General features: G+C 34.9%; 1 pseudogene; it reads right to left on the reverse strand.

Annotated features, from left to right (window-relative positions):
- Positions 1–6,036: 6,036 nt before the first annotated feature.
- Positions 6,037–6,986, reverse strand: LOC141512231 (small ribosomal subunit protein RACK1-like; annotated as a pseudogene).
- Positions 6,987–23,872: the final 16,886 nt, after the last annotated feature.

Raw genomic sequence — 23,872 nt, forward strand, 5'->3', positions numbered from 1 at the left:
CTATAAAATGCACCACCTAGCTGCCCCAACAGGTATTGTTATTAAATGAGCTGGTCTATGTTATAGGTGTGTCATCATTGGAGTCAAGAAGATCTGGGTTCAAATTTTACCTCAGACAACTTTCCAGCTATATGACCCTGGAAAGTCACTTTAATCTGTTTGCCTCAGTTTCCTTGATTTATGTTATTATTGTTCAGTTATGTTCAATTCTTCCTGACCCCATTTGTGGTTTCCTTAGCAAAGAAACTAGAATGATTTTCAATTTCCTTTTCCAGCTCTTTTGATAGTTTAAGAAACTGAGGCAAACAGGATTAAGTCACTTGGCCAGAATCATACAGTTTATAAGTATGAGGTCAGATTTGAACTCAGGAAAATGAGTCTTTCTGATTTCAGATCTGGCATTCTCTCCACATGGCAACACTTAGTTATCCTCAATTGTAAAAAAAGTGATAATGAAATAGGACCTACCTCCCAAGGTTGTTGTAAGAATCAAATCAGATAATTATTTTAAAAAATACTTAGCAAAATGCAGGCATATATTAAACACTGAATAAATATTAACTGTTACTACTAAAGTGCTTCTTGAAAAGTACAATATGAAAGGTAGTTATTACTAAAATGGAAACTGGATTATCAGTATATGTATGTCACCATGGAGAAGATGCTGCAGTTGGATTTGGAAAGGCCAAACTCAAATCTCACCTCAGACACATCTAAGCTCTATGTCTTGGGGCAAGTCACAAAGTCTCTCAGTTTCAGGTTCCTCATTTATATAAGGGGGATAAAGATTCTACTTACCTCAAAGAGTCAGTGGGAGAACAGAAAGAGATAACATTTGTAAAGTGCTTTTCAGACCTTAAAGAACTACATCAATGGTGGTGGTTATGATCACTATCTATACCACCATCATCACCACTACTACCAATACCACTAGGATTGAGTAGAAAGGTAGGTTGGATTATCTTTGGGACATTGCTTAGTACAGTTAAACTTCTCCCCACCCCAATAGGGCCATGTTTTTAGCATCGATATTTTCTAGTGAGGTTGAATTTAATACAACAGTCTCTGGAGAATTAAAAATTTCATATGTAAGTTCATTGGAGAATTATGAGTTGGACATGAGTGGACCATAGTATATGATAAAGTTTATCATCAAAGAGATATCAATCAATAAATATTTATTAATGCCTAAAACATAAAAGGTTTATTGATTGATATTTATTTTATTAATGGATGTGACAACTAGGGGTAGAAGGCCAGCCCTGAAGTCAAGAGGACCTGAATTCAAATTGGGCTCAGATACTACCTGTGTGTCCTTGGGCAAATCACTTAACCTGAATCTCTCACATCCAGGCTTATCTCCAATTTTATCTGGTCGTTGTTCTTAGATGGCTCTAGTAGAGAAAGTAAGGTTGGTTACCTAGCACAGTACCCTCCTCACTCACAATCAATTCACAGGCATGTCATGGCATCACCTCCCTGATGTAATGAGCTTCTCTGAAAATGAAGGACAAACATCATCAATCATCATGATCATTATCATTGCTCATTTATCTGTCAGCCACTATGCTAAGCACTAGGGTTACAAATAAGGGCTAAAGACAGTGCCTTCTCTCAAGAAGTTTACAATCTAATGGAGGAGACAACATAGAAAGAAATTTATGTCTACAAGATAGATAGGAAATAATTAACAAAGGAAAGACATTGGAATTTAGGGATTGGAGAAAGTTTCCTGTAGAAGGTGGAATTTTAGTTGGGACTTAAGAGAAGTCAGGAAAGTCAGATATAAAATAATATACATGGTGCTTCTGTCATTCTGACATGGACATAGTCAATATGTCTTTCCACCAATATATCTCTACACAAGGACAAGAGATGTAGAAGAAGTCTCTGCCTTTTAGGTAGAACTCCATGTAGGATCTAAGGGAGGATATAAAAGAAGGATAAAAAAGTATAAATAGATGGTGCTTTGCACCATCGGTGAGAGAGCTCACTTATGTCAATGATTTCAGAAATCTATCAAAGTATCAAAGAAGATAAATCATTCCAAAGCAGTTGGATGAGGTCAGTGAAAGGATGTATTTTTTTCATAGTAGATGAACAAGATATTTGCATTTTCAGTAGAGAAGGTAAGTAACCAGCATAGATTTTATAATTAATACAAACAGAAGAAATATGCTGTTAATAATGATGCTTGTCAATTAACTGAATGGGGGAGGAAGGATAATAACTGGATCTGTTATTTCATTGATATGAAGAAAATATTTTTTCCAATAGATCATAACCTTCTCTGCAATTTATGGTATTTAGAGAGCTGTCTGGAAATTGAGAGATTATGACTTGTCCAGAATCATATGGCCAGCAGATGACCCTACCAAGGGTTAACTTGGCTTTATGAACCCGGGATGGATAGCCTGTAAAGATTTACATTGATTTAAAGAGAATTGCTAAGAACAGTGGAATATTCAACAGTGATCCTGTGTTTAAAGGTGAGTCAGTTGGTAAGATGAGTTTAAACCTACATAAAAATGCTTTATTTCAGAAACATGAACAAAAATGTGGCTCATTTTATATTTCAGAAACTATCTGTACCACATATTCAGAAATAATATGAGGGCATGTAGTAGCCTCTCAATTCTTCTCAACTGCTAGTGCTCTTCCTACTATAACTTTGTATCTATTTGAATTTAGTCACTTTATATTGATACTATCTATCTATCTATCTATCTATCTATCTATCTATCTATATGTATGTATGTATATATGGAAAAGCTATTTGTTCCCTCCTCCTTTAGAAAATAAATTCCTTATAAGTAGGGATGATTTCATTCTTTGTACTTGTATTCTCAACATTTAGCAAAATGCTTACATGCATTTGGTTCTTAATAAATGCTTATTGATTGGGAATTTTGCACATTATAGATAAACACTTCTTAAGAAAAATGGAAACAAACTTTACTTATTAAATGACTTTTTGTTGTAGCCTTTAGGTGAATTGTGAAAGGAGGACAAATAATAGGGCATTTTATGACAAAGGCAGCATCTCTACTTTCAGCTATGCAATAGTAATCAATGAAAATTTTCTCTATTCTTCTTTGCCCCTCCCCAATCTAACTCCCCAATTCATGTTTGGAAGGGCAAGAGGAAGCCAGTTTACCAGCACTTGCTCTATCCAGCTACCATTTGTGTAGCAATTGTTGCAGTTCACAAAGAAGACATTTTCACCATCTTTATACCAATAACTGAAGGATTAAATTTTTTCCACATGATGCAATGTTGAGACATATTAAAAAAACAAACAAACCAGGTGACAGCTTGTTTTGTGCTAAATAGAGGCTATAGGACTCTAAATGCCAGTCTCATGATTCCCAGTTTTTTTAGAATACTCATTTTCTTGTCTCCAAACCCCTTTCAAAAACAACAAAAATATTTATAGCAACCTTTTTTGTGGTGGCAAAATCTTGGAACCTGAGGGGATGCCTATCAATTAGGAATGACTGAGCAAATTGTGATCCATCAATGTAATAGAATATTACTATGCCATAAGAAATGATGAACAGACAGATTTCAGAAAAACCTGGAAAGATTTGTAAAAACTGATGCAAAGTGAAACAAGTAGACATTGTACACAGTATCAGTAACATTGTGTGTTGATCAACTATGAATGATTCAATGCTTCTTAGCAAGTTCAAAAGATTCCTAAAAGAAAATGCTATCTACACAGAAAAAGAACTGATGGATCTGAGTGAAGATCAAAATTTTTTTTCACTTACTTTATTCTGTTTTTGTGCTTTTTTTCCCCTTTTGATGTTTCTTCTTTCACAACTGTGACTAATATAGAAATATGTTTTACATGATAGTACATGTATATCCTATATCTTATTGCCTACCATTTTCGGAAGAGGGTAGAGAAGGGAGGGGGTAGAAAAATTTGAAACTCAAAGTCTTGTAAAACTGAATGTTAATGTGCATACCCTTTAGTCTAGCAATACCTCTGTTGTACCCTAAGAAGTGAGTCGGAGACCAAGCTATGAATTTTGGGAGTGGGACTTTATTACCAATGGCTATGTGTAGTTACATCTCAAAGCACATAGCACCAAGTGTCCTGAGAACAAGGTTTTTACAGATTATTTTTTTTGGGGGGGAGGGTATTGTAAGCAAGCAGAGTAGCAATTAGATATATTTCCTTGTAACTCATTTCCTGTGACATAGGGAGTCGAGTGAAGTTTACTATCTCAGCTTCACCTGGGGAAGAGGGAGGCAGTTTTTGGAGGAAGTAGGAATTTTACAGATACAGCAAAAAGGAGTAGGCTATCAAGAGTGTTTTGAGAGTCTCAGACAAATTTATGGTATATCTCGTAATCAACCATTTGGGTCCCGTCAGAATGTTCTCAGACCCAAAGGCGCCTAGTCAAATTTATATTTCTGAGGAGTTTCTCAGGGGCCCAGAAAAGTGTCAAGGACCCCTTTTACACAGGGATTGCATAAATATTAAAATTTTACTTCACTTTTACTATATTGATATCCCAAAGAGAAAAGGGGAAAAGATCCGCATGCACAAAAACATTTAAAGAAGTGTTTTTATAACAAAGAATTAGAAATTGAGGGGGTTCCCATAAATGGTTATGGTATGTGAATGTGGAGTACTAGTGTTCTGAGAAATCATGAGGGAACAGACTTCAGCAAAACCTGGAAAGACTCGTATGAACTGATGCTGATTGAAGTGAGCAGAACCAGGAGAACACTGTACATATTAACAACAACATTGTGAGATGATCAACTAGGATAGATTCAACTCCTCTCAGCAGTTCAGTGATCAGGAACAATTTTGAGAGAATTATTATGGAAAAAACTATCCACATCCAGAGGAAAAAAAGCTGTCTGAATTCAGAACAAATAATAATAGGATCAGTTTTCAAAACTTGTTTTATGTTTTTTTCCTTCTTACTCATTGTTCCCTACCCACCCAGTTCTAATTCGTCTTTTACAATGTGACTTAGGTGGAAATATGTTAAACAAAATTGTACATTTACCACCTTGCTTGCTGCCAAAGGGAGGGAGGGAGGAAGGAAGGATGGTAGAAAAGTTTGGAACTCAAAAGTTTGCAAAAGGATGAATGGTGAAAACTATTTCTGCATGTAACTGGAAAAAATTTAAAAAATGAATGTTAAAAATTTCCTTGACTTGTAATGGGGAAAAAATACTATTGAAAACTCAGGATTATTTAACATACTACTCATAATATTCTTTTATAATTATTAAGGGCTTATAATAACTGTGTGCTAGCTTATAATAAGCTTATGATAGATTTACCAAAAAATCTCCAAAATAAATTTTATAATATATAATTTTAAAATATAAAATTTTATCCAAATTGTAAATAAAAATTTCAACTATAGAAGTGTAAAACTAATTATAGACTAATTGTGATATTTTACATGGGGCATTCTATAAGAATTAAGTTAAAAGAAACAATAAAGCATCTTAATAATAAATTTTCTATTAATTTAAAATTTTCATATTAAATTTCTTTTTTGTTGAATGTAAGCTTGTTTTCTAATAAAATAAATTACAATTTGATATTTAATATAATATTTAATTTCAGAGTTGGATTTTTTATTTGAAAAAAGGTATGCAGTATTTATCTCAACACTAGACAAATACCATTTGAAATCTGGTTCTATATTTGTTTATTTTTGTAATTTGATTTAGAACCTAAATAAAATGAAAATGCTCATTCAGGGGTGGCTAGGTGACACAGTGGATAGAGGACTGGCTGTGGAGTCAGGAGTACCTGAGTTCAAATCCGGCCTCAGATACTTAATAATTACCTAGCTATGTGTCCTTGGGCAAACCATTTAACCCCATTGCCTCACAAAAACCTAAAAACAAAAGAAAGAAAAAAGAAAATGCTCATTCACACATGTGTGCTTGAATGTAGTATAAGAATTTCATGAGTTCTCTTTTTTTTTTCAAAAGGCAAAAGTTAAGATCTTTATTTCAAAATCTGAGTTATGGATGACCCTTTACCGAGTGTCACACCCATACCAAGTTGTCTGTGTATCCAGCAAAGAGACCCTGGCTATCAGCAGACCAGGCTGAGGAAGTGCATTATAGAGCTTCAGCCCTGCTGCTGGTGCTGATCACTTCTTGCTTAAGCTCATCCACAATGATTTTGCACTCTAGGTCCCAGATCTTCATGCTGGGCCCAGTGGCAGCATAAAGCCAGTTGAGATTGGGGCTGAAGCAGAGGGCATTGATTATGTTACCACCATTCAGAGTATAGAGATGATTACTCTCATTGAGGTCCCAAAGCAGGGCTTGACCATCCTTGCCTCCAGATGCACAGAGAGAGGCATCAGGAGAAACTGTAACTGTGTTCAGGTAGCCTGTGTGACCAATGTGGTTTGTCTTCAGTCTGCTCTTGGACAAGTTCCAAACCTTGACCAGCTTATCCCAGCCACAGGAAACAATAATGGGGCTGCTGCTATTGGGTGAAAAAACGAATACAGGACACCCACTCTGAAAAGCTCTCATCTTGCACAGTGTATTTACAGATATCCAGTGTGTTCCACAGATTGATAGTCTTATCTTGGGAACCAGAGACAATCTGGCAATTGTCTGAAGGAAAGGCTACACTGAGCACATCCTTGGTGTGACCAACAAAATGCCTGGTGTTTGTGCCATTTGTGAGATCCCACGTCTTAGTGTACTATACTAGGAACCTGAGAATGCAAACTGTCCATCAGAGGAAATGACCACATCACTAACAAAATGTGAGTGACCTCTGAGGGCACACTGGGGGGGGTCCCATAGTTTGTTTTATCTCTGGTAAGTTTTCACATGATAATGGTCTTATCTCAGGAGGCTGACCGGATCATATCTGGGAACTGCGGAGTTGTGGGGAACTGGGGAGTTGTGGCGATCTGGGTCACCTAGCCATTGTGGCCTTTAAGGGTACCCCAAAGGGTCATTTGTTCAATCATGATGATGATGAGAACTGAGGGAATCGCTCCAGATGAAAGGATAGATCCAGATTGCACAGAGAGAGAGAGAGAGAGCAGTTGACTCTCCTTCATGCCAGCAGTCCAGCAAGAAAAGATGAGTTCTCTTTTAGAAATGGGAATTTATTTTTTTTAATTTTAGACAATCAGTTGACAAAAATGAATAGCTAGTTATGATATAAAGTATTTGCCTATCCATTTGACTAATGATAATAACTGTACTAAATGATAAATATAATTAAAGTTCAATTGAATATATTTCTTTGTTTATATTTTTATGTTTATGTAAAAACTAACCCTTGTTAGGAAAAATACCTTTAGACTTGACTTTATTTTCTTCTGCCACTGGCACATCTACAATACTTTCACAGAAATGCTTCTGTATGTCTAAACTGGGTTGTTAACCAGTTCATTTGAAAGAATAGCAACATAAACAGAGGAAAAATTTTAATTGTAAAACAGCCTCCATACTGCTTTGAGAGACAGTATAAGGTTTCTTTCTGAAGAACATTTGTGATGGTCCATGATAGTTTTAAGAAGATTTATAATGCACATATGTGGGGATCTTGGTTTTCGAAGAGTCTTATATTTGTGTAGTGAGAATGCAAATGTGATTACAAAGCTAATGAGAAATATTTATAGAGAAACAGTAAGAAAACAGAATGCAAATCCTCATATACACATGTATCTGAACCTTTATTGAAAATTGATTTGTGCTCTATTGTCAAACCCAGGTGGTGGTTTGGACACAATTTGGTGACAGGTTGAGAAACTAACTGCAAGAACATGTAACCCTTAGACACAATCAGAATTTGATGTATTTTCTATATGAACATGAAAATCATTGTGTGCATGATTTCATAATTTCAAATCATTATAGAAACAAATTTATAATACTTTAAGCAAGCAATTGCTTTTCATTGAGGAAAAATTTATTTATAGCATAATTGGACAATTATTTACTGCTTTACATCAAGTAGATCATGACATTAAAGAATTTTTAGCACAAACTCCTTGGATCATCAGGACAAACTCAGTCAGAAGATTTGAGTCCTAGACACTTTCTAGATGTGTGACTTTTGGCAAGTCACTTAATCTTTATGACTTTCAAGTTCCTTATCTGTAAAATGAAGATGTTAGCATCTTCATTATCAACCCTGGATACAAGACACAGAGACTTCAAGGACTATGAAGATTTAGGAGAACATAAGTTCTAAGAGCATATCCTTGAACAAAATTGGCCACAATAAAAATTCATTAAGGGAAAAGGTTAATTGTTTTTTTAAATAGTAAAAAATGAACCTAGTGATGGAAAAAAAATCCACCATTAAAGATCGGGCAAGGCAAAATTTGGTATGTTAATAGTTCTTAGTTCCATTAGTCCCTATAGTCAAATATTCCATGGTGTCAAATGACAGTCAAATTTTTCCTTTGGATAAAGGCACGGAAATGTTGGATGTACTTGGAAAGAAAATAACAATAGCCTTCCTGAAGAAAATAACCATCACCTTTCCCCCCTTTAGTTCTGATTCTACTTTCACAAACATGACTAATATGGAAATATGCTGAACATGATTGTCAATGCACAACCTAGATCAGATTACTCCTTGTCATGGGGAGGAGGGAGGGGAAGAAGGGAGGTAGAAAGATGTGGAACTAAAAAAAATGATGAATTTGTTGGAAAAAAGCTTTGTATGTAATTGAAAAAATAAAATAAAATGTTTTTTTTTTAAAAATAAGAAGATAACCACTAGTAGAATGATGTGCCCCCATCATGCCCCAGCTTGTCTAAAGAGGGAATTGCTGGAATGGCAGATCTGAGATGAAAGTGAATTACCTGCTCAAGTCTTAAATTTTTGTACCATTCTTTAAGTATTTGCTAGTGTGTGCACTTATGAGACTTGGATTTCTTTTGTGGTGGTAGAAGTAAATGGCTGTCCTATACCCCATATATTGTATATTGTATATTGAGAACCTTTTTTAGAAGAAACCCTATTAATCCTTAGACATGTTAAACCTAAACTCAAATGAGCTGGATGGTATGAGAAGAGTAGGTCTTCTCTCTTTGGGATCAATTTCTCCTAGAACTGATACCAATTTGTTTGAGGTCAAAATTGGGTCTTCTTAGTTGAAGACAAGACCAATATTTCTTTGGGATCTTTACCCACTCACATTTTGTTCTCACTCTTTGTTCACAAAAGAGCCAGACACTGTTTTAGTCTAATATAATAACTATACTATAAAAAGATCTTCTTAAATGAAAAATAGTGTGACAGAAGAGAGGAATCTAATTACAAAGAAAATAAAAACTCAAGCTTTCTTATGGACATAAAAGATGGAATAATTTCCTTAGGAAATTCTTAGCTGGCCAAACCATCATACTTTACTGATACCTTATTTCAAATATTCTTTCTACTAATTATGTTCTTGAAAAATTTTGCTCTTAATTAAAACTCCATACTTTTCAGACTAATACCATTAAAACTACTTTGATACTGTTTTCAATTCAAAGACTTAAGCCATCACATAAACTGCAAGTATGGAGTCACCAAAACCCATTAAAAAGTGTCTCAACATTTTAAAAATAGAGTTTGAAATGGGACAAGATCCATAATTTGTTAAATCACATAATCATGGAACTTAGGGCTAGAAGCAAACAGGTTTTTTTAATTTGCTTTATAATTGTTTTTCATATTCAGTTTGAAAATTTTATTTCTGTCTTTGTTTTTATATCATATTTCCAAATTTGGTTTTCTATTATTTCCCTAACCAGTGAGTCACTCTATACTTATAACTAAGAAGTTTAAAGAAAGAAAAGCAGTTAAAGTAAAACTAAACACCACAACTCAGACTGATAGAGTATATAATACTCCTTATAGTTCCCCACCCCTGCAAAGAAAGTAAGTGTATTTTCTTTTCTCTTCTTTGGGACCAAACTTGTTCATTATAATTGTATAGTTTTCTTTTCCTTTCTTTTCCTTTTCCTTTTTATTTTTTGTTCTTTTCATTTATATTGCAACTATCATTGTGTATCTTATTTCCCTAACTGTAATCAACTTCACTCTGCATCAGTTCATGTCTTTCTATGCTACTCTGAATTCTTCAAATCTATTGCCTTCTATAGCCCCATAATATCTACAATATACCTTGACTTGCTTAACCTGTCCATGAACAAGGATATCCACTCCTCCCATGTTCTTTTTGACAGCAGTGCTTTAACCTTTTGATTATGTACTTGAAGAAACTGAAGCTCTGCCAACAAGAGACCTCTTTTTTAGACTTTGTTTCATAAACTCAATGATACATACAAACACTGTAAGTAGTGTAAATTTTTAAGAAACCTGTTGCTTCCAGTTATGAAAAATTGGGTTTATTGTGTTTATATCAACATAGATTTTGTAAACTTTCTAGGTTCACCGAAATGATCAGTTTACTCATTTTTAAAAATTAACCTTTCTCAGAATTATCAGTGATGTTTAACCTAAGAATAATAGCAAAAGGAAGCTTTGCAGTAAAAATGGTTAAATACTGATTAATTAACTATAGATATTGCATGCTCTATAGACTTTTGCAACCATATTAATTTGTAATATTCTTCCCTGATAATTCAATATTTATAGGGTCTGTGCTATTGTTAATATGAATATTCCTTTTACTGACAGGTAAAACCTACTTGAAAATTTGACTAGGCATGGGTGTGTGTGTGTGTGTGTGTGTGTGTGTGTGTGTGTGTGTGATAATGATGATGAGAAAAGATGATGAGAAAAAAATAATGGTTAAACACAATAAATGATTTTCTTCTGAAGAAAATTTCATATTAATCTTCTAAAATTCTGTGAAGGGAATATTATTCTTACATGTAACTGTCCTCTTTATAAATACCACCTGTATTATGTACAAAGTTAGCAGGATAATGAAGGTTAAACAATGGAACAAACACAAAATTTTTAAGCTTCTAGGTGACTGTGTGGGAGCTTTGGGGGTCCAATTACTAAAGGGCTTGCATTTTGAGAATTCTTTTTCCTTTGAACTGAATTGTGTCAGGACTTTGAGCTGCTTTATAGAATGTGTAATTTGCAGGGGGAACTAGGTGGCTCAGTGGATAGACCACCAGCCCTGGAGTAAGGAAGACCTGAGTTCAAGTCCAACCTCAGACACTTAATAATTACCTAGCTGTGTGACCTTGGGCAAGTAATTTAACCCCACTGTCTTGCAAAAAAAAAAGAACGTGTAATTTGCTTTATGTCCTATTCTGACTTCCATAAGATCATGAGGAAACTAATATTTGACCTCAAAAAAAGGCTACCACATTTCCATTTATTATACAAGAGATTGGCCAGCCTCTTACAATTATGTAATATACTCTCCTACTTAAAAAAATAATCTCCAGGGCTCCCTATTGCCACTAGAATTAAATACAAACTCTAAAATGTAAAGGACAAGTCTAGTTTGGGTTTTGGCTTTTTTGTGTCTATTCTTTCCTGGTCTTAAAGTGAACAAATATCAATACTCAGATAGTTGTGTCTAAGCTTGGAGATAGTCCTATGAGTTTGAGAAATCTGAAGATGTTCAGTCATTTAGATAAAAGATGATTGGTTACAAAAAGAAGAGTCCTTGATAGCTATTTCAGCATCCATGGAGAAGACAACTATGATAAGAGGCCCAAACCTTTCCTGTTTTTTTTGTTTCTTTTTGCAAGGCAGTGGGATTAAGTGATTTGCCCAAGGTCACACAGCTAGGTAATTATTAAGTGTCTGAGGTCAAATTTGAATGCAGGTCCTCCTAATTCTAGGGCTAGTAATCTATATACTGAGCCACCTAGCTGCCCAGACCTTTTCTATTTTATGGAAAGACATGGACCAAGAAATGTTTGGACAGTGCAGAGCTGAAACAGTTCAGTCTTACAAATGATTTATTTTCTAATATTTATCTTACAAATGATTTATTTTCTAATATTTATGAGAAAGCAGAATAGTACTTGTTAATTAAGAGGTTGAATCCTATTTCCAGTTGTTCTGTGAATGTATGCAATAAATTTCTTTTCTTTAGTACATCCTTTGAGTGTAGGAAGTAAGTACCTGCCCTGTGCCTGATTTACATTGCATATTGAATATATCTTTGCTCCCCTTGTTGGGTAGACCTTGAACAAAATTTAAGCTATAAGTAAATAGTCAATGGAAGTAGAGGCTTAATGAACCAAAGTGTGTGAGAAAAGGAAGGCCAACACCTCCCCCATTTAAGGTCAGGAACCCCAAGGACTGAATCAGATCTTCTTCCTGAATGGGGCCAAGACAAAGAATTCCTTTAGGGAAAAGGTAATGAGATAGTTCAGTGCCCTAGTTCCTTAGGCTCAGCCATGGTTCCTAATGTTAGCTGCAGGGCTCTGTTGACATAATAGTCATTGAAATTTGTAGAGCTGTAGGCTTTCCTCACAACATTGTAAGGATGATAGATATCATTAATCCCATTTGACAAATTAGGAAATTGAGACTCAGAAAAGAAAAGTACATGATCAGATATCTAATAAGGAACAGAACCAGGACTTATACTCAAATATTACAATTTCAAGCCCTATGTAGTTTGGTGGCATGGTTAATAGAATACAGAAGAAAGGGGAGACTAAACTGGTAGAATTTAATGGATTATGGAGAAAGAAAAGGAATTCATGAAAAAAAAATCTGCCTTTGCTTCACTGACTACATTAAAACCTTTGATTGTGTGGATCACAAGAAAATGTGGCAAGTCTTCAAAGAAACGGGAGTAGAAAATCATCTTCCTTGTCCCCTGAGAAACCTGTATGCAGACCAAGAAGCAACAATTAGAACTGAACACAGGAAAGCTGATTGCTTTGAGATTGGATAAGACTGAATATTGTAATCTCATTTATTTAACTTACATGCAGGGAACATAATGCAAAAGGTCAGACTGGAAGAATCAAAAGTTGTGATTAAGGTTTCTGGGAGAAAAATTAATCATCTCAGATATGTAGACTATAGCACTCTGATAACAGAAAAGGGAAAAAGAGTTAAAAGCTTATTAGTGAGAGTGAAAGAGGATACTGTAAAAAAATGCCTTGAAGATTAACATAAAAAAATCCCCTACAATTATGACAACAGTTCCCATCATTTTAGAGAGAGGAAAGAGCAGTTTCAGATTTTATATTATCTGGCTCAAAGATCAATGCAGACAGTGAGTGCATTTATGAGATTAAAAGACTCTAGCTTCTTAGAAGGAAAGCTATGGCAAATCTGGACAGCATACAGAAAAGCAGAGACATCACCTTGCCCACAAAGTTCTATAATAATCAAAGCTATGGTTTTTCCAGTAGCAATGCATGACTGAGAGCTGGACTAAAAGGAAAACAGCACCAGAGAATTGACTTTCTAACTGAGGTGCTAGAGAAGGCTTTTGAAAGTCCCTTGGACAGCAAGGAGAATAAATCAATCAAGAAATTAATTCTGATTATTCATTGGAAAGTCAGATACTAAAGCTGAAGCTTAAATACTTTGATCACATAATGAAAAAACAGTACTCATTGGAAAAGACCCTCATAATGTGAAATATTCAAAGTAAAAGGAGCAAAAGGATGGCAGAAGGTGAGATGGATAGATAATATATAAACAACAAATATGAGCTTGGACAGATTTCAGGAGATAGTGGCATACAGAAAGATCGGGCATGCTATAGTCCATGGAATCATGAAGAGTTGGAGATTGATGCATAACAAGAAAGACAACAATAACAACAGAGTTCTAGGAGGAGGGGTAATCCAATGTTCAGTCATCCTCCTAAATCCTAGCTCAGTATTTAACCTTTACCAGTGTTCTTTTTCTTAGAGAGCTAGAAGACGGAGTTCTTTAGCAAAGACATTTATTCAAATGACACTGGAAGGATAATAATTACCCAGTATTTCTCCCAGATATCATGGATATACAACCAGAGCCCAAGAGTGAGAAAAGAGTAAATATGAGATTCAAAGTTTAATGGTAATGAGGTCTATATGTAGGAAGCACTCATGGCCAAGGCAACAGGCATCTCAGTAACGGTTGGTCTTTGATGTCCTTTCATAGGATGGGAGGCAGCTCACTATGAGATACTCCATTGTTCAACTGGCCTGGCTCTTCATGGAGCTGACTCTTTGCATCATGTTGCTCCTAGGGTCCAGTACCTCAGCTGAATGGTACAATTTGTTCTTGGACTGACTCAATGGCTGTACTGGTACCTCACCAGGTTCCCCCAATGTTGAATCAGATTTGGCAGTTTACTCAACTACTATCCCTTTCTGAGCCTGTCACCAGTCTCTGCTGGATGATGAGACAATCTGCTGGTCTCTTGGGCTTGCTCTTCAAAATGCAACTGTAGTCTCTTTTCTACTTTTAACCATTAAGGGGTCAAAATCTCTAATCCTACCTAAGTTGGAAAATGTTTTTTTTGTATCTAAGATTTTGCCCTTTGACTTTTTTTACATTTTCCCAAGTACTTTATTTTCTAAAATTTTTAAATTTTTCTTTAATTTATTTACACATTACTAAAATATTCTTAAGAGTAAATATAATACCCTCCCCCACAAAAGTATAAAATTTCATGAGAAATAAAGTAAAAGAAAGAGAAAAAATGTGTTTCAGTCTGTGTCCTGGTACCATCAACTCTGTCTCTTTAGAATAAATCCATCATAGTAGTTACTTCCATATTTTTCCACAGTTACTGTTGCTGATTGTAATTTCCTCCATCCATTCCTCCCCACTACCATCTATTATATTTTCTCTCTTCTTTCAAAAATGTGCTGTGGGGCAGCCAAGTGGCACAGCAGACAGAGCACCAGCCTTGGGGTGGGGTGACAGAGCGCCACCCCAGAGACCCAGCAACCACCTGACCCTGTGACCCGAACAGACTACTCAATCCAAACACCTTGCAAAAAGGTAAAAAAGAAAATGTGTTATATCTGACTTCCTCACCTATCATCTATCCTCTCCTCTATCACCCACATCCCCTCCTCCCCTCCCCAGTCCCCCTTCTCTCCATTTTCTTCTACTTGTCTATACCCTATTGAGTGTGTATGCTGTTTCCTCTCTAAACCATTTTCTTGGGGGATTTTTAGGTTTTTGCAAGGCAATGGGGTTAAGTGGTTTGCCCAAGGCCACACAGCTAGGTAATTATTAAGTGTCTGAGGCTGGATTTGAACTCAGGTACTCCTGACTCCAGGGCTGGTGCTCTATCCACTGTGCCACCTATCCACCCCACTCTGAGCCATTTTTGATGAGAATGAAGGCTCCCTCATTCCCCCTCACCTTCTCCCCTCCCATACCATTGCAAAAGCTACATGTGATATCTTTAATGTGAAATATCTTAGCCTATTCTACTTCTCCTTTCTCTTTCTCCCAGTACATTTCCCTTTCACCCACTGACTCCATTTGTACCATATATTATATCTTCAAATTCAGTTTTCTCCTGTGCCTCATCTATAAAAGCTCCTTCTGCCTACTCTATTAAATGAGGTTCATATGAGTATTATCAGTATCATCTTTTCATGCAGGAATACATGCAGTTCATCCTCATTAAGGCTCTCATAATTTACCCTTCTCATCCACCCTCTCTATGCTTCACCTGAGTCCTGCATTTGAAGGTCAAACTTTCTGTTCAGCTTGAGTTGTTTCAACAGGAACATTTGAAATTCCCTTGTTTTATTGAAAGTCCATCTTTTCCACTGGAAGAGGATGTTCAGTTTTGCTGGGTAGTTGATTCTTGGTTGCATTCCAAGCTCTTTTGCCTTCCAGAATATTATATTTCAAGCCCTATGAGCCCCTAATGTAGTTGCTACTAAGTCCTGTGTGATCCTGACTGCAGAATATTTGAATTGTGCCTTTCTGGCTGCTTGTAATATTTTCTCTTTGACTTGGGAGTTCTGGAACTTGGACATAATATTCCTAGAGGTTGTTTTCTTTGAATCTCTCTCCAGAGTAGATCAGTGGGTTGTCTCAATTTCCATTTTACCCTCAGCTTCTAGGATATTAGGGCAATTTTCCTGTAGAAATTCTTTAAAAATGAGGTCAAGGCTCTTTTTTCTGATTATGACTTTCAGGTAGCTCAATAGGTTTAAAATTATCTTTTCTTGATCTGTTTTCCAGATCAGTTGTTTTTCAATAAGATATTTCACATTTTCTTCTAATTTTTCATTCTTTTAGTGTAGAACTATTATGTCTTGATTTCTTGCAAAGTCATCACTTTCCATTAGCTTCATTTTACATCTGAAGGATTTGTTTTGCTCAAAGAGCTTTCTTATCTCCTTTTCCATCTGGCCAATTCTGCTTTTTCAAGATTCTTCTCCTCAATAACTTTTTGAACTGTTTTATCCATTTGACCTAAGCTAGTTTTTAACATGTTATTTTTCTTCAGCATTTTTGTGGATCTCCTTGACTAAGTTGACTTTGTTTTCATGTTTTTCCTGCATCTCTCTCATTTCTTTGCCCAATTTCTCATTTATCTCCCTTATTTGACTCTCAAAATTTTTTGAGCTCTGTCATAGCCTGAGCCCAACTTCTATATTTCTTAGATTCTTTAGATGCAGAAGCTTGGACTTTTTCATTTTCAGACTGAGTAATTTGGTCCTTCATGGGACCAACGTAATTGTCTGTCTATGGTTGGGTTCCGTTTTTTTCTGTTAACTCATTTCCCCAGACTGTGCCTAATTTTTGGGTGCTTTCTGAGCTTTTGAGTATTGTTGGGACACCCCTGCCAGGACCTCAATGTATGAGGCTCTGACTGTTCTCCTGGTTTGTGAATGACCACAAGCTCGCCCCTCTGCCATGGGGCTTTGAGGGGGAGCCCTGATCTATTTGGGGGGGGGTTCTAGGCTGTAACCAGGGTCTGAATGTGGTCAAAGCCCCAGAGTCCTGTTCTAGGGACAGAGGACAGACCTTGGCAGTCTCTTACATTCCGTGGGCTGGCACTCCACCCTTTAACTTTAATACTGCTGTCTTGGAATGTTTACTGATTTTACTGGGGCAACCCTCTTACACCGTATTCTCAGTAAGATATCTATAGTTCCTACAAATAACTTGGATGTCTTTTGTGATAATTCTGTGGTTAACATTGGTTCAGTGCAAACCACAGTAATATATCTTAAACATGTACTTTCATCATATATAAACATATAACCCACAGAACGTAGCTTTACCCAAAGCCTAATTCATGTTAATATGTATATATAGAAATAGTTCATGCCAAAGAATCATATCTCAGTGATATATACTAAGTATTGTATGCCAGCATACATATTACAACTTCATTAAAAGTAAAATCAAGCAAACAATAGAAAAGCAAGAATGCACATTACAAAACATATCTCAGTGGCTTAACAACACACCTTAAGTATATGTAATCATCAAAAGGTTTTCTCTCTCCTACTGAAAATTTCTTTATATCCATGTACCCAGCAAAAATGTAAATAACTTTTAAGTTTAATTTACAATATGAATATTTTCCTGTCATTTTCTTGAATCTAGCCAACTAACAAAACAATAAATCAAGCCCTGATTTGTAGCATTTACAGATTTCATTGTGAGCATGTAGTAATCACATTGAAAACTTATCAATCAGTGACTGGCTCCAGCATATTCCCTCTTTTATTTCTCCTGATATATTATGGCTAAGCCTAATCACTTAATAGGTGATCCTAACTCTTTTGTATCCTAAACTCAGCAGAAGGGGTTGACTATCTATTTCTGGGAGTCAAACTTCTGAGCTTGTTGATAGCTCAAATTAGATATCACAGTCTTCTATAAGTGCATTCTTGTGACTTGAAGCCCTCAACAGCTAGAACATTCTGTTAATTTAGGTGTCTTTTGTGTTTGGTTCTCCCTTCTCATTTGAATAGAAGTTCTGTAGCTGTATTACCATTACACAACTCACACACTTGAAAGAGGCTATGCATAATTGACCTTTGTCAAATGACAACTTCAGACTAACAATTAGTACTTTTATCAGTCTATCTTCATGTTTTCCTTTTATCTTTCCAAATACAATGATGTACTCCAATAATTCCAAGTAGCTCATATCACCAATTTTTTTTTTTCCATCAATCATTGAAAACTGCTAGGTGCTCTTGAGATGCTTTGAGACATAAGGTTCAAACTGGTAGACTCCAGATGGACAGATTTGTCTTCTGCCATTTCAATCTGGTAGGGTATCCTGAGAAAATCTTAAATTGAGAACAGCTAATTGTCTAGCTAACAATTCAGGGAATCATAAAGACTTGGCAAAATGTAATTGTCTATTTTCATCCACTTGTTCTTCTACTCATATGTGGATCTCCTTGGCCTTCTTTTGTGTCACCACCATAGGAGTTAAAGTTCTGTTAATATTATTAATGAGCAATTCTTTCAAATACTTTCTGAGATTTTTCTGCATCCTTTCTTGAAATGTCTGGAGATTCTATGAGTTGTACCTTGAACATATCCCACATTCTTCTCCTGTAGTAAGGACAGTTTTGTCTGCTTAGCTGTTCTCTCAAACAATCCTTCCTTTCTTTGGATTCTGGGGAGTCCCTAAATTCAAATTTCTTTGTGTCTATCCAGGAGTTGGAAAAACTGGGGTTTGGATGACATTTTCTGCCATTACTTGTTCCTATTTTCCTGTGTGCTTAACTCTCAATACTTTGTTTACAGAATCCTGACTGTGTTATAGGCTGTATTGAGATTTTTCACTTTCAAAAGTCTGAAAACAAAGGTTACCTGGGACTCAGGTCCAGGAGACTAATGAATTTCACATTTTTAACTTTTACTATCATGTGATAAGAACATGAATTCTGTTTATTCCTGTACATCCTGAATTAATAAATACATATACCATTAAGTGTGCCTACAGTAAGTGTTATTGGGGTAGCTAGCAATTTTACTTGACGAAACAGTTTTCATTTAAATAAATTTATTAAAACTAAAAGAAAATAATTTAAATAAATAAATATAAAAAATTAAATTTAAATAAATAAACAGGGCTCTAGTGCAGTGGAGTCAAATTCAAATAGAAACAAGAGCTATTAAATCCTACATTAACATCCCTGAAAATACAAAAGAGAATTAACTATGTTTTATTGCATTTTTATTTATTTTACTAAATATTTTTAATTACATTTTAATTTTATTCCCACTGGAATCCTCAAAGTCCACTTAAGCAAGATTATTGTATTTTATTATTATATTCACTTGTAATATGGGTTATATTGAAGTAATAAATAAATATTAAATTCTATATGTGACTCTTGACAGGTTTTCGTTGGGTGATATGACCCAGAAGAGCTAAAAGGTTGGATACCTATGTTTTAGAGGATAGACATTTTTCTGATAGCAAAAGCTGAGGAATGAAATGAAAAGAAAATCATAAATTTATGAGTTAGGATGAATTACCCCTGTACCCATCCCACTTTCCTTCCTAGTATATGAATCTATAATGTATTCTTACTATTTTAGGATTTTAGAGTTGCAAGGATGAGTTAGTGATTCTGTTAATTTTTTTTGTCATAGGTATCATTCTACCTTTTCATCCCAATTTATGAAATTAAATAAAAATTTGAGGAAAGCTGTCATAGACATATGAAGCTTACTTCTTTCATTTAATTCTTCATTTTATTCTATTCTCTACTCTTTTTTCTCTTTTATTTAGGTCACTAACTCCTTTCCCAGACAATTTATAGCAAAATATAGGTTACTGAACTGATAGAAAAGTCCAAGACTTGGGCCATGCAGAGACTGATAATTTTTAAAGTACTATCAAACTACTCAAAAACCTAATTTTGATTTACAAGTCTCAGCAATTATTTAAAAATCAGGAACTTGTTATGGGCAAAGTCCTACAGATATCCTTGAATGTTTGCTATGTTCGAATTTTCTTGTTTCTAATCTTGAGCAAAAAAACTACTTGAAAACATTTTAACCCCAATATTCTCCAAGTGCCAATGATGTTCATCCTGCAGTACAATTTCTTTTCAATGATTTCACAATAGAATTGTGGTTAATATTAATTTCTTATTTATGAATCTTTTTTAGCTACTTGAGCCATCTCGATGCTAATTAATTGGTTTTCATCTTTTTTTCTCAATGTATATTAGGTATATGCGTTACAATAAAGGGAATACAATATACATTCATTTATTCATGCAATTGATAACATTCATTGATTAAACACCTACTATGTGCAAGGCTAACTTGTGAAGGACAGTTTTTTCCTGAAAATTCTTATTCAGAATTCTCTTAAAATAGCACAAAATTGATCTGTGTAAAAAGATCTGGAAAGGGTATGTTTTGAATAGTAAGCACCAAGAAGCAAATTAGGCTGGATTATAGAGGTGCATGAAGGAAAATATAATAAGCCTAGAAATCCCAGAAAGATTTAATTAAGCATAGGGTCATTTGTAAGGTCACCCTCTCATCTAGATTATGCCACATGAGAGTGAAACTTCATTGAGATTTCTGAAGAGCAAAGAGAATAGTTGCTTTAATTTTAGCATTTAAATAATGAAAGTTAGTAATGATAGAATATGGTAGGTTTTCCTTGGGGGAAAAAACCCTTTTAAATCAATACTATCCATAGTTAATATTGGATTATTAGGGGCAACTGGGTGGCACAATAGATAGAGCACAGGACCTGAGTTCAAATTTGACCTCAGAAACATCTAGCTGGGTGACTTTGGACAAGTCACTTGATCCCATTGCCTTGTTAAAAAAAAACAACATATTGGACCTGTATCTGATTTTGAAAGTCATGTCGTTGGTCAACAAGTTTCTACCAGAAGTTCCTAACAAGACCCCAGATAAGAAAGATGAATGTTCATACATGAAAGTATGTATGTTCCTAGAGAAGGAAAGAACAAGGGAAGAAGTAAAACAACAAAACTCTTTTGAATAAGTGGATCCATAATTTTTTTATTTTCCCCTAAGTATTACAAGCATGCAACTCAATGTTTTTAATCAGTTTTACATTTTTTTGTAACTACATTTTTCTTTGCTTGATTAATTATATTTAAAGATTTAGTTTGAAATTGAGACAATCAAGGGGATCAGTATATCACAGATTTCTATAACTTTTGATATACACTTTGCTCAAGTTTTCTTTTTCAACTTACATTCCAACTCCTGGACATCCATTCTGTTTATTCTTGGAATTGCTCCTTTCTCCTTCTTGCATTTATTGTGTGATCCAGGTAAGACTACAAGATAATTGGTGCTAGATTCAATTCCCCTTCCTTGCATTTGCAAGGAATATTGCAATTATTGACTGAATTATTTATAACTTGATTGAAAAAGCATGACCTTATTTGAGAGACCCTATTAGGGAATTTGATGACTGTTAGAATGTTGTGCAGTACTTTGCTTAGGATTGCATAAATTATAATGCTAGAAGTTGGGTTCTGGGATGTGACTTTTGATAACTAGCTAACTATATTAATACCTGCATATTTGACCATCCTCTTGCATCACCTTATCTTGGACAGAAGGTTCAGGTCCTGTAAGGGATGGGAAGGAATCTTATAACAGCAAACTCCAAATTCAACTGTAGCATTCCTGAAAGTTATAACAGTGCCTTCCACAAGTCTTCCCTACTGATATTTTCCCACTATATGGAACACTAATAGCTATTACTCAAAGTAGACTCTGTGCAGACACAACCCAGTATTTGGGAATTCTTAAGTCCGGACATGAGTATGCTGATATAAAAAATATGTTTCTTTTGAGTGACCTTATCAATGAATATCTTTGTTCATCAAAAGAAAAAACCCTACAAAATTGTTCAATAGCATTCTGGTACTTAGATTGTTATTCAACTCCTATATTTGTCCTTCGGACATCATGTCTTGCTTTGAACCACCAAAACTATTTTTTAGAATGAAAACTATTTACTTAAACAGAAAGTTTATTCAATTTGCATTTGCGGAGGAATATATATTCTGTTGATAGAATTGTGAACTGATCTAACCATTTTGGAGAGCAATCTGGAATTTTGCCCAAAGAATTATTGAACTATTTAAACCTTTTGACCCAATAATACCATTACTAGGTCTATTTCCAAAGATGATTAGGGAAAAAAGGAAAAGAACTTATATGTTCTAAAATGTTTATAATAGGTTTTATGTGGCAGCAAAGAACTGGAAATTGCAGGGCTGCCCCTCAGTTGGGAAATGACTTAATAAGTTATATGTGATTGAGATGGAAAACTACTGTGCTAAAAGAAATGTTGAGCTCAATGATTTTAGAAAAAGAGTTGCATGAAATAATGAAGAATTCAGAGAGTGGAACCAAGAAACATTTTATATAGTAACAGAAATATTGTTTTAAGAACAACTTTGAGTGAATAAGTTATTTTGACTATTATAAATGCCCAAAATAACTATAAAGGACATGAAAAAAGATGCTATCTGCATCCTGAGAAGGAGGGACAAATCGAAGTATTTATAGAATAATTTTACTTTTGTGTATATATCTAATGGTAGCTGTCTCTAGAAAAAAGGTAGAAAAAAAGAAAAAATGTTTACATGATAATTTTGTTTTATATTTGAAAGGAATATCAAGTTATGCATAGGAGATTTGCAGTTTCTTATACAATCATATTTTATTGAATTATGATATGGAAATACTTGTTTTATTCTATAAATATGGACTAACTAAAAAAGAAATGGAAAGAAGAAATATATTATGTGACATACATATGTATATATTAGCCTCATTGATTAAGCAATTAATTTTGGGTTAGAGATAAGAGGAACATTTGAACCTTTCACTGATATTCACTCACTTAAGAATTGGGTTTATTGGTACTAAAAATGATAGGGTCATATTTTAATGAAGGCAAAATTCATTCTTTTTGTACCTGATGTCTTATCAGTTAATTCCACTCAGCTGGAGACCTATTTCTCCTAACATAGTAATCTAAAAAGCACTGTTAATGAAAATTGGGATGCTTGAAAATTAATAAATGATTTCGGGGTGGCTAGGTGGGGGCTAGGTGGCACAGTGAATAGAACACTGGCCCTGGAGTCAGGAGTACCTGAGTTCAAATTTGGCCTCAGACACTTAATACTTTTAGATCTGTGGCCTTGGGCAAGCCACCTAACCCCATTTGCCTTGCAAAAATCCTAAAAAATATTAAGTGATTTCTACTTTTTAAAATTAGTAATTGATGGAAACCAGAGGAATGATGAACTTCAATAATTAATGAGTTCCCTGTTACTAGAAGTATTCAAATGGGAGTGAGAAAGCAATCTGTTGTATAGTAGCAAATGAAGATGTCATACTTTGTGTAGGGTTTTGGGCAAGATTACTTCTAAGCATCCTTTCAGCCATAAGATTCTGTTTTCATAAAATAATATACAAAAAAGATCCTTTAAAAACTGAAAAGTGTTATACAAATGGAAGGTGTCATTATCATGGTCTTAACTCTATTTGATTTGGAATATTTTCTTGAAGTGGGACAGAATTTCCATCTTTCATGTAGTTTTCCTGGCACATGGTGCACTGGATTCTAAATCTGGTGCTGAAGTAGTTGAGAAATCTTAGAATCCCTGTCCTTCCTTGTCAGTTTGTTTCACACGATTTCAGATGATTGACATGAAAAGTGGGTATTTTATTCTTGTTGACTTGCCAGTACCATTTCCACTTTGTATTGGTACTTGGTGCTCTTCACACCATGTTGGAATGATTCATAATAAAACTAAACAAAGCTTTATTCTCCTCCACTTCTTCCCCTCACCTTCCGCCCACATAATCATTTGCAGCTGGTTGCTTCAAATGAAAGAGCTTAGCACCAGCCAAAGTCCAATGAAGAGCAAAGCAAATGAAGGCCATGCAAAAACAATGCTCTGCTGCTAAGTTGTCGAAAGG

This window comes from Macrotis lagotis, chromosome 2 (assembly GCF_037893015.1).
Source record: "Macrotis lagotis isolate mMagLag1 chromosome 2, bilby.v1.9.chrom.fasta, whole genome shotgun sequence".
Classification (NCBI taxonomy): domain Eukaryota; kingdom Metazoa; phylum Chordata; class Mammalia; order Peramelemorphia; family Peramelidae; genus Macrotis; species Macrotis lagotis.